Consider the following 11,447-nt stretch of genomic DNA (forward strand, 5'->3'; position numbering starts at 1 on the left):
ACATAAATATCTCGAGACATTACTTTCTATGTTAATAAGAGACATATATTATAGGTATAAAAAATTATGTACTTGATGCTTCTATTTTATGAGTTGGAAATCACAATTAGTCAAAAATACCATAATCATGACAAGACTAATCAAGTACTATCTTTTTTTTTCCACTTAAAGAGCTGCCTGCGGATTAGCGACTAGTAGTACTTAATTAACTGGGAGCCACTTGTGATGCTTATATAATCAGTCCTTGTATGCTTGTCCTCCTACGTACACATATGTTTGATTACAGCTAACCTTGCCTCCTTAACCCATGTCGTCGTCGTCATCATCATCATCATCATCCACACCCCAAACGGGCAACCTGTCCTAGAGCCTTTGATTCCACGAGTCCGGCCGGTTTTTACCATCCCCAACAACAGCAACGTAACGTCCCCTACGTGACAGCGCACAAACAGGGGGTCATTTTTTAAAAAAGGAGGAAAGGGATGGGGGTGTGTACGTACGGAGCAATCTTGTCACATCAACCCAACCCTAGTGTGCGCGACATGCCGGTCGTACCGTGACGTGACCAATCCAACCGTGAAAGAAAAAGAAAAAAAAAGAACTCGAGATTTTTTAATTTTTTTATTTTTTTGCTCTTGTCGACCACTGCATGCCATGTCCATGGCGTCCTCGTCCTCTTTCGCCGATTAAAAAAAGAAGACGCGACATAGACATGGAAAACACGTTTGACTCGTACTACATGGATGACTTGACGTTACGTCGCAGGAGGGGAAAAAAAATCTTTTAACTCGTCGTAAGAAAAAACACAAGTGGAATACAGAAACACATTTAAAGTATTAAATATATATTATCTAATAACAAAATAAATTAAAGATTTTGCCAGAAAACTGTGAGACAAATTTATTAAGCCTAATGAATCCATATTTAGAAAATGTTTAATGTAACACCACATTATCAAATCATAGCGCAATTATGTTTAAAAGATTTGTCTTGCAATTTACACGTAAAATATGTAATTGATTTTTTTTCACGTTTAATACTCAATGCATATGTTAAAACATTCTATGTGTTGGGTAAAAACCTTTTTTTTAAAAAAAAAAAGAAGAATGGTACTAGTCGACCAGTGTACGTTGCATGCATTTGCCCCTATCTACTGATCGAGTGAATATTTTGCCCGTAGTTTCGTACTCGTGCTGTGCATCGGATTAGTGCATAAGTACTTTCTAAGAATTTCGGATTGGCCCTCTTGATGATCTCTCGCTTTCTCCATAGCTGTACAAGCCTGTTCGATCGCTGTACCGATAGTAACACTGAAATTGCTTCGACGTGATCATAGTCTTCATTGCCAAGACTGTCGACATCCCTATATCTGTAGATTGACGTCAATATATATGGATGGGAGTCTTAATTTCTTGATGTTGTTGTGCTAGCTATAGCTTCCAACGTCTGCAAAAAAGATGAGTCATGTTAATTATGGTGGTAATGGGGGGGTGTAAAGTGTAAATTAACCTTCCAAAGGAAATGTGACCTGAAAAGTTGATGACAAGTGAGGCTCATGCTTTATATCCTACTTACCTGGGTCCAAACTGGTAAAGTTTATGGCATATTCAGGTTAATCTTTTGTGTTATGTTAACCCAAAAATTAAAAGAGAAAAGATCATCTCAGCTGCCAAACGAGAGGCTCCGGAGCCATCCGTACAAATGAGCTTTTGACCGTGCGTATCAACTTAAATGAGCTTGACAAGGAGTACTAGTATGAATTGGGTGCAGCAGTTCAGTGTACTGGTGCTCCGGCCTGCACTACAGTACTCCTATGTACTGTATGTACTGTACGCGAGCAAGTTGGGTTTATTTGTTGAGAATGATAAAGAGTGGGAGTATATGCTTTTATTTACCTTGGGTTTATTAGGATAGTAGACTTTGTACCAGCTAGCTGCTCTATTGATCAATACTCCTATGTTTGTTCCCAGAAGTGCAGATGAACAGTAAATTATCAGCAGAAGTTCTACTAATTAAGATATGGACCAGTCTGTGTACACTCTATACAGCTATATTTTGTTGTGTAGCCGTATTTTTCTTATTAAAAATTTGGAGGATCAAGACTGAGATTAGGGACAGAAGGAAGTTGTTTAGATGGAATCTCCCTATTTTAATGAGTAAGTACAGTTGCAACAAATATCCTAAGACATGGAGCATGGTAGCTGGATTTCATCAGCTAGCAAACATATCCAGCGCCTACTATCAGAGGATGATTTTCTGTTTCCCATCACTGGCCTGCGTCCACGATTCCTGTCGCGTGGACCGAGCTTAAACGGGGAACATGGGCTTGAAAATGTGGTTTCCTGTCACACTTAGCCGAACTAAACTTTAGACAAGCTTGACTATTTGTGTCTCGACGTGTTTCACGGTTATAGCATGGCATGCATGTCGTGCCATGGTATACGTTTGATTAGTCCTCTTTACTCTTTACTATTTGCGATAGTACTCTTTTTAATCACAGATAGTATTTGATGTTTTTGATAAAATTTAATCAAACTCTTTCAACTTTTAACTATTAATAATCTCTTAAATATTTAGTTTTAAAAAATGATGTGTAGATTCGTCTTAAAAACTACCACCACACAATATTAAGAAATTATAAGAATTTATACACTATAACTAATATAAAATTAACAATAAAAGTTAAATTAAATCTTGTCCTGTACCCCTTTTTTTTCTTTTTGATAGGTCAAACATCAAATATTTGTAGCCGAAGACAGATTGACCATCTCATGTCAAATTTTGGTAGATGAGTTAATATAATTAACATCAGTTTTATAACACCAAAATCCGAGTCACATGTCTGCTACATGCATATGGCTCACTGAGAACGTATAATAGGAGTTTTGTACAAGACTACTGTAGTTATTATTTCAAAATCCATATTTTTCTACCTCTAATACTAAGGGCTTATTCGTTTCTGAGTTTGGTAAGACACCCATGAAAACTCATTAACATATGATTAATTAAGTATTAACAACTATATAAACTAAAAAAATAATTTATTTAAAATTTAAAATAAATTCTATATAGAAATATTTAGAAAATATATCATTTAGCAAGATGCATGTGAAACGTGCCAAGGAAATTATCGTTTAGGTTCCAGTTGAATAGCATGATTGAAAAACAAAGTAATAGAAAAAACACGGGATTCTAACATGAATGTAAGTGTAAAATAAAGAAATGAAAAACATGGAAAAAATATAGGAATGATCGTTTGATTAAACCACATGAAAAATGTATGAATCAGATAAGAGGGATAGACTCAAAGAATTTTTTTTAAGTGGTTGAACCTCCTGCTAACTTTTGTTCAAAATCTTTATAGGATTACTTATTTCATAAAAATTTTAAAGAATAAGATATGATTAAATCATTTGTTACAAAGATTTTCATACGATCGAAATCATCCAAAAAAATTATTTTTTCTGAACAGATCAATGGTATATGTAGCTAGGTGGCGGTCCATCAGGTGGAGGCGGTGGACGGCGTCCAGGAAGGAACCCGGCGCCGGCGGGCGGGACAGCGCAGGAACAGCACCACCCCCTTCTGAATTTTCCACGCTCAACAGAGCCGGGGGAGCAGCGCGCTGGCCCACCCCGCTGCGCCAAAAGCTGCGGGCTCCTCCTCCTCTCCACCCTCTCGCTCTCTGCCGACGACCACCGTACGTGCGCCCCTCCTGGCCATCCCCTGCGCTGCGCCAAGCCACCAGCTTGCACCCGTTCAACTTCAACTCGCCGCCCATGGCTGGCCACCGCGCGCTGGCGTGGCTGATGAATTCGCAGCACGCACAGGCACACAGCAGCGGAGCGGCAAGCCTCTTAGCTATTGCTTGACTAGACTAGCTACCACTCGCTTCTGTTCCTTCTGTACCCGCGCGTGCAGGGGCATGACTGACGACGAGTCATGCTCATCTCGTCGCGTCCGTCTCCTACAGCTACAGCCTTATTCCTCCCGTTCGATCGGTTCGTTCCATGCCGCACTCGCGCGTGCGTGCGTGCATACGTGGGCGGCATGTGCGACTGGGGCGCCCGTGCACGTGTGCGATCTGTTTGCGGTGCACATACCCCCGAGCGTGTCCTCACAAAGCTAGGGATTCGGATGGCCAATCATCAGGGTTTCTGTGGAGGATCGCCTTGAATTTACCTGTGCCTTTGTAACCGGTGGTACCACACGTACTAGTGCTACTACTACTTCCGGCCACGGCGTTAACTGTTACATGCACGTGTCTGCTGCACGGAGCACATAGTAGCCTCCTGTTTGGTTGTCTACACGGAGTGGCATCAAATTCAGTTTGATTATCTTATGAAGAAAGCTTGTAGTAACCCCACAATTGATCGATCCCGGGTTTCTCAAGTCCAAGCCGATGCATGATAGATCGAGCAAATATATGCCAGTAGATAATGTTTTCGAGCAAAGGGCGAAGAAAGTTGGCAGCCCAAAGTTGGGCAGGTTCACAGCCACAAAAGGGAGAAGCACGATCTGGAAAAAGCTACCCACAATGTTGGGCGGCACACTGGATCAGATCAGCAGTCGGCCCGTGTCTCCAAGAAAAAAAATTGAAAAAAAAAAAGATCGATCGATCACTACTCATCGAGAGCCCACGAGGCCCCACCGGCCACTCGCGCAGTCGCAAACACCAACACCAACAGATCACAAAATGGTGATCCATCGATGAGATGAGAGGGAAAAGCTTGTGTGGTTTTTTAGTATGGTCCCCGTATTGTTGAACCCCCCCCCCCCACCCCCCCCCCCCCCCGGGGCGGTCGAGGCAAGTTGCCGTGCACCATCCCCCAACTTTAGCGGCAAAACTCTGAATGATTCGTCCATAATTCACCCAGCACACATCAGTGAGAAGCTATAGCTTAGCCTGCTGCTCCAGGAGGCAGCATAGATCTCCGTCTACGTCCCGTTTTGCTCTTTTGCTCCTGGAGGCAGCAGCTGCAACATTAGTGGTACTGATCCTAGCTACTCCAGCTAGCCATGCATCCTCCAGAATAATAATAATAGTCAAAATTCTCCTATTGCCACAACACATACGGCTGTTGGTCTCTTTCTTCTTACAACCTCCGCCCCAAAATACCCAAAATATGAGTTTTAGATTTGACATACTAGGTATTAAAAAAGTAGGTAAAACTAAACGTGTAATTGTTGTGATTGGTTAAAAGAGAAGGTAGGTGGGGATATTAAGAGGTGGAAGTTTGTTATTGGGTGAGAAAAAAAATAAGTTGTTATATTTTTTAGATAAATGTTGAAGTCTATAAGTTACTCCCTCCGTCCTAAAATATAAGAAGTTTTAGAGTTGGACACAATTATTAATAAAGTAGTTAGAAGTGAATAGTGGAGGGTTATGATTGGATGAGTAGTGGAGGTAGGTGGGAAAAGTGAATGCACTACTGGAGAACTCCTCATATCTCCCGGTTCGCAACCCCCTTTACTCCCGGGTAGCGAACCGGGAGGGAGAATCCGGGACTAAAGATGTCGGTTTTTAATCCCTGTTCAAATAACCGGGACTAAAGATGCCAGGCCAGCATCGATCGCTACTTTTTTTTATTGCCTTTAACATTGAATATTGATTTCACTCCATCCCCAAATCACCCCAAATAAATCATCACAGATTACAAATCCAAATCACATAACAAAAATTATCTCCAAATCCTCAAATCGATCATCTCCAAATACAACACAAATTCTAAAAAATTACATCACAAGTTCTACAAAAATCATCACAAATACATCACATGAATACATCACACACAAATCAAATGCATCTCAGATCTCCAATCACAAATTATATAGAAAAAATCGCTGACCCGCCGCCTGCCGCCCTCCCGGCCTCCTCCGCGCGCGCGGGCCGCCGCCTCCGCTGTCGCCAGCTCCTCGCCGGCTCTATGAGAAAAGAGGATAAAACTGTGAGAGAGAGAGAGAGGGGAGGAGGAGGAGGAATAGGAAGATAAGGAGAGGATAAGAGCGAGGAGGAAGAGTAGATAGAAATTTTTGAGGATACGTGCAAAGGGATTATATACGGTATATTGATTTTTACTCCAGGTTGGTTTTACCAACCGAATACCAATCGGGATTAAAGATCTCTATAAACTTTAGTTCCGGTTAGGAACAACAACCAGGACTAAAGTTAAGATCTACCAACTAGGACTAAAGATCTTTGAGGACCTGATAGCCTCTGACACGAGGTGAACCTGGATTAAAGATCACATAGTCCCCTTGCACAAATAAACCTGGACCAGAGATCATTTTTAGTCCCGGCTTTTCAAGCAACCGGGGCTATTGTGGAAATCGGCCGACCCAGCAAAGATCACTTCTCCAGTAGTGATGGTGGAGGGTTGTGATTGGTTGGGAATGGAATGTTAACGGATATGTTATTATATTTTGGGACAGATGAAGTATTATAATTTGGAACAGAGGGAATAACTCCCAGTCACCAAATAACAATGTTTCCGCTCGCGTTGCTCTGATTTAGGAGCAGCGAAAACAATAATTCGAGCTATCCCAGGAATCTCCTGTGGATCGCCATTACTACTCCCAGGAAGGAGTACGTCTCAATAACATTGTTGGTGTACTACCTCCATTCCATATTACTTTTTAAGTTTTTGTTTGTCAATGTTTGATCATTCGTTTTATTTAAAAAGTTTTAAAATTATTATTTATTTTGTTTGTCATTTGCTTTATTATCAAAAGTACTTTACATATGACTTATTTTTTTATATTTGTACTAATTTTTTAAATAAAATAAATGGTCAAACGTTACAAATAAAAAGTCAAAAACGTCATCTATTATGGGACGGAGGGAGTAGCTTGCGTTGGTCTGCTAGTACTAGGATCTGCCCAACAGGGAACGTAAGCCTAGTTTGCTCGGTGACGCAAGCCCCAGTAGCCTTTGTATTGATTGTACAAGTAGTACAGGAGTATACGGAGTACTCCTATATACTAGCACTACTTCTACAGTAGCAGTATTGGTAGTCTAGGAGTTAGATCAATACAAGTGATTAGTTTGCTACTACTCCTAGATGATATGACATGTAATAGTCCTTCAAAGGGGAAAAAAATGCATGTTTACTGGCCACTTTTAAGATGATAAATTTAAAGTTTAGAACTTAATTTTGAAGTTTCATGACTTAGCTTTAACATTTGGACCACTAAAAAGGGTGTAAAGTTTTTGCCTAAATATTACTACCATATATGTTTAGCTGTTTTGGTCACATGTCTTCTATTAAAAAAAATTCGAGGTCTTGATAATTTAAGTTTGAAGGGGATAATTAATACTTACCGAGCATGCATGTATGCATCCTTGATCCTACTAGGAATGGCTGAGGACAACTTTTGTGCTTGGGAGCTTAAGATGCAATGAGCCAATAACATGGCATCCCCATGAAGAGGCACGATCACGAATTGTGGATCTACAGCAATAGCCTCGCTAAATAATTGCTGCATACTTGAGAACCAACACCTTATGCAATCCCAGAAAGTGCTCGTCACACACCACCCAACAAGCGAGTCAGCCAGCATCCCCAAGGGAAAGGAAAGGGCAAGTTCAGTGGAGATGTCCCGTTAACCCGTCCAAAACCACAACTATCTCGTAGACTCGATCGCTTTGCAAACCTGATCTGTGCTCGGGGCATCTTCCGTTTCCTCTCCCTCCTGGTGTCCCTTTCCTTGCCTTCCCGAACATGAACATGATTTGATAATGCAGTGGCATTGGTTGGCGTCGGCTCTTCGTGGTTGATCTAGAAAACCAAGAAAAAATGCGATGAAAAAACACCTAAAAAATTTAAAATAAAGTTTGAAAATTTAAAATTTTGCTGCGGTTTATAAGCCAATAAGCAACAAACGAATCAACGATAACACTTTTTATATCTCTCTCGATTTTTCCTTCTTTCTTTTTTCTTCGGTTTTGCTATTTCACTTACGATAGACTTTTAGGTTTTTATATTTCGTATGATGCACTTACACTTACACTTAATTACTCCTACATAGCAATTACGCTTAGTTACAGCACATTTACACTCAGTTAAAAGTGCATCAAAACTAGAATTTTACAAATGTTTTTCTCTTAATTTATGGATTTTTTTTTCCTTTTGGGGGTGTGTGTTGAACCACATGCACCGCCTACTGCGTGCTTGGGCAGGCACGCCATTGATCAGTGTGGTTGTCTTTGAGAAAAAGAAGAGGGGGGATGGGGGAAAACCGAAAAGAAAACGCTCTCAAATCGATCAGTGGTGGCTGATGGGTCGATGCCGTGCGTGCGTGCGTGCGTGCGTGCGTGCGTGCAACTGGAGTATGTGTAGTATGGTGGTGGTGCGGTGGGGGCGGCGTGGTGATCGATCGGCCAACTTTTGGCCAGGTGCGCGGCGCAGTGGGGGGAAGCGGCACCGCGGGCTGCAGGCACACACAGGCTTTGGCTGCTGCGAGTGTGAGACCCCAACATGGCAACGCATCGCATGCATGGGTGCATGGGCCTCCTCTCGCCTGCGCTGCGCCACTGCGCCCACTGCTGCTGCTTGGCTTGCCTGGGGGAGGAGAGGACTTGCCTTGGCTTCGCCTTGGCTTGAGTTTTGGGATTAGCGCTACCTCCGTCATATCGTAGATGTCGCTTTGACTTTTTAATTGTAACGTTTGACCATTCGTCTTATTTAAAAAATTAGTGTAAATATAAAAAATGATAAATCATACTTAGAATACTTTTTATAATAAAGTAAGTCACAAATAAAATAAATAATAATTTTAAAATATTTTTAATAAGACAAATGATCAAAATTTATAAATAAAAATTCAAAGCGACGAGTATCATGAGACGGAGTAAGTAGAAAGCAAAAGTAGCCACCCACCAATCCACCATCACTATAAACCCGCCCTCTGAGATCTGCTCCCTCGTCTGCACCGCAATGCAGTCCATCCAATGACGCACTGCGTTTGCAACTTGCAAGTCGCAACTACATGCTGGTCCTTGTAGAGAGAGAAGGAGAGATGGAAATGGTGGCTAAAGAACAAATCATTTACCTCTCAAAAAGAAAGAACAAATCAATTTTTTTTTCATATCACTACTACTATAGTAGAAGTAGTACAACTCTATACATGGATGATGGATCGTCCAAGCTTTGGATTCCAGGGCACCGTCGGATGTGCCCCGAGCACATACTATCAGCGGACCAAATGTTGTACCAACGTGATCGAGGTGTGGGTCACCCGCTGGCGTGGCGGCGATCGGCTTCCGCTTGCCGCTTGCGCTGTGCGTGCGCGTAGCCGGGCCGAGGGGCACCACCACCATTGTTGCGGTCGAGAGTCCTTGGTGGTAATAATGGTGGCCGGAGAGGACCAGAGAGAGATGTTGCACTGCATCCCCTCTGGCCCCCTGCATCGTGAGATGACAATGCAATGCCAATGCCATTGCCGCCAAGTACTACTGCTACTGCTGCTGCTGCTGCTGCTGCTGCTGCTACCGGGGTCCCCCACCCAGCCAGCCTGCAGCCTGCCCCTGCTTCCGTGTTGCATTGCCTTCTCCTATGTGGATGGGAGATGAAATTATTCCCATGGCTCCCTTTTTCCGATTTACTCGATATAGAGAAATTTACTTAGGGTGTGTTTAGTTCACATTAAAATTAGAAGTTTGGGCCGTGTTTAGTTTCTCCCTATTCTCAACTTTCTATCACATCATATCACATCAAAAACTTTCCTACATACATAAACTTCTAACTTTTTTTTTAAACTCCCAACTTTCTTCAAACTTTTAACTTTTTTCATGAACTAAACACACCCTTGGTTTAAATTGGAACAATGTGACGGAAAAGTTGAAAGTTTATGTGCGTAGGAAAGTTTTGATGTGATGGAAAAGTTAGAAGTTTGAAGAAAAACTTTGGATCTAAACTTGGCCTTAGGCCTTGTTTAGTTGGGAAAAAAATTTAGGTTTGATTGTCACATTAGATATACGAACACACATTTGAAGTATTAAACGTAGTCTAATAACAAAATAAATTACAGAATTCGTCAGAAAACTGCGAGAAGAATTTATTAAGTCTAATTAATCCATCACTAGCAAATGTTTACTGTAGCACTACATTATTAAATCATGGCGCAATTAGGCTTAATCGATTCATCTCGTAATTTACACGTGAACTGTGTAATTGTTTTTTTTTCTACATTTAGTACTTAATGCATGTACCTGAACATTCGATGTGATGGGTGGAATTTTTTTTCTTTTGGGAAGTAAACAGGGCCTTACACGATCGACTAGCTCGAAGCCTCGAAGGCGAAACCCCACGCTGTCAGTGTTTAGTGCGTGTTATTGCCTCTGTTTGGCTTACTGCACGCTGTGTTCTGGTTGATTTTTATGAGGTGCGACCACCACCATCTTGTACAACTAGGAGTTTGTGTGTAAACCGATGGATTCAGACTACGTGGGGGCAAGTACAGTCTGTACAGATTGCAGAGGTGAAAAAGAGGAGAGAGGAGCGAGAGTCTGCACTGCTTAAGTTTTATGGGACAGGAGAGAAGAGCTTTGGCTAAATAGGCTCCACAGTGCTGGATCGAGATCTAATAACTTTACAGGCCTAATCCACTCCACGTAGGTAAGGATGCCCGTTGCTAAGATTAAGATTTAGCGGTCCAACCAAGCACATATATATAGTTATCAAAAAAAGCAACCATATATACGTACACTACACAAGTGAAGAAGTGTCGTGTGATACTCGAAACAGCAGGGCAGCAGGCTACAGCGAGCAGCTGTAGTCGTACGACCAGCATTGGTCAGGTGTTGCTGTTGTTGAGCTTATCTGCATCTGCTTGTAGTTCCCGTTTTTTGGCCCAACCAGTGGAAAATACCAAGAGAAGAGAATGCGAATAGGCTTATTTTGGGCCGAGCCGCTCGCGTGAGAATAGGCCGAAAGGCCGCCAGCCAGCCACGCGGGCTTTGCCGTTCGGATTCGTCCGGCTCTATCTCCTCTCCCCCTCTTTACGCCGCCTACGCCGAGGGCTTGCCTTTGCCTGTGATGTGCTCGGGTTCAACTTGAGGGAGCGAGGCCGGAAGAAACCATTAACCATGGAGCCGCGCGCGCGACGGGCGGCCTCGCCGGCTAATCCCCTGCACGCGCCGTCGATTCACGGGTGGTGGTTGATCTGGTACGCTGTACCACGCCGTTCTCTGCTCCTTCCGTGTTTTTCCTCTGCACTGTAGAACGGTCGACAATTTTGTGCATGAGCAAAGGAGAGGCCTATCCAGAATAGGTCATAGCTTTTTTTAAAAAAAGAAAAAAAAAGGCTTGGGTACTACAAGTTCCCTTCTAAACTTCTACTCGCTTCAAAAATATTTTTTTTAAAAAAAAACCTATAGGAAAATTGTTTCAAAAATCAAATTAATCCATTTTTCAAATTTATTTTAGCTATAATACTTATTTATTCCT

Source organism: Oryza sativa, chromosome 4 (assembly GCF_034140825.1).
Source record: "Oryza sativa Japonica Group chromosome 4, ASM3414082v1".
Lineage (NCBI taxonomy): Eukaryota > Viridiplantae > Streptophyta > Magnoliopsida > Poales > Poaceae > Oryza > Oryza sativa.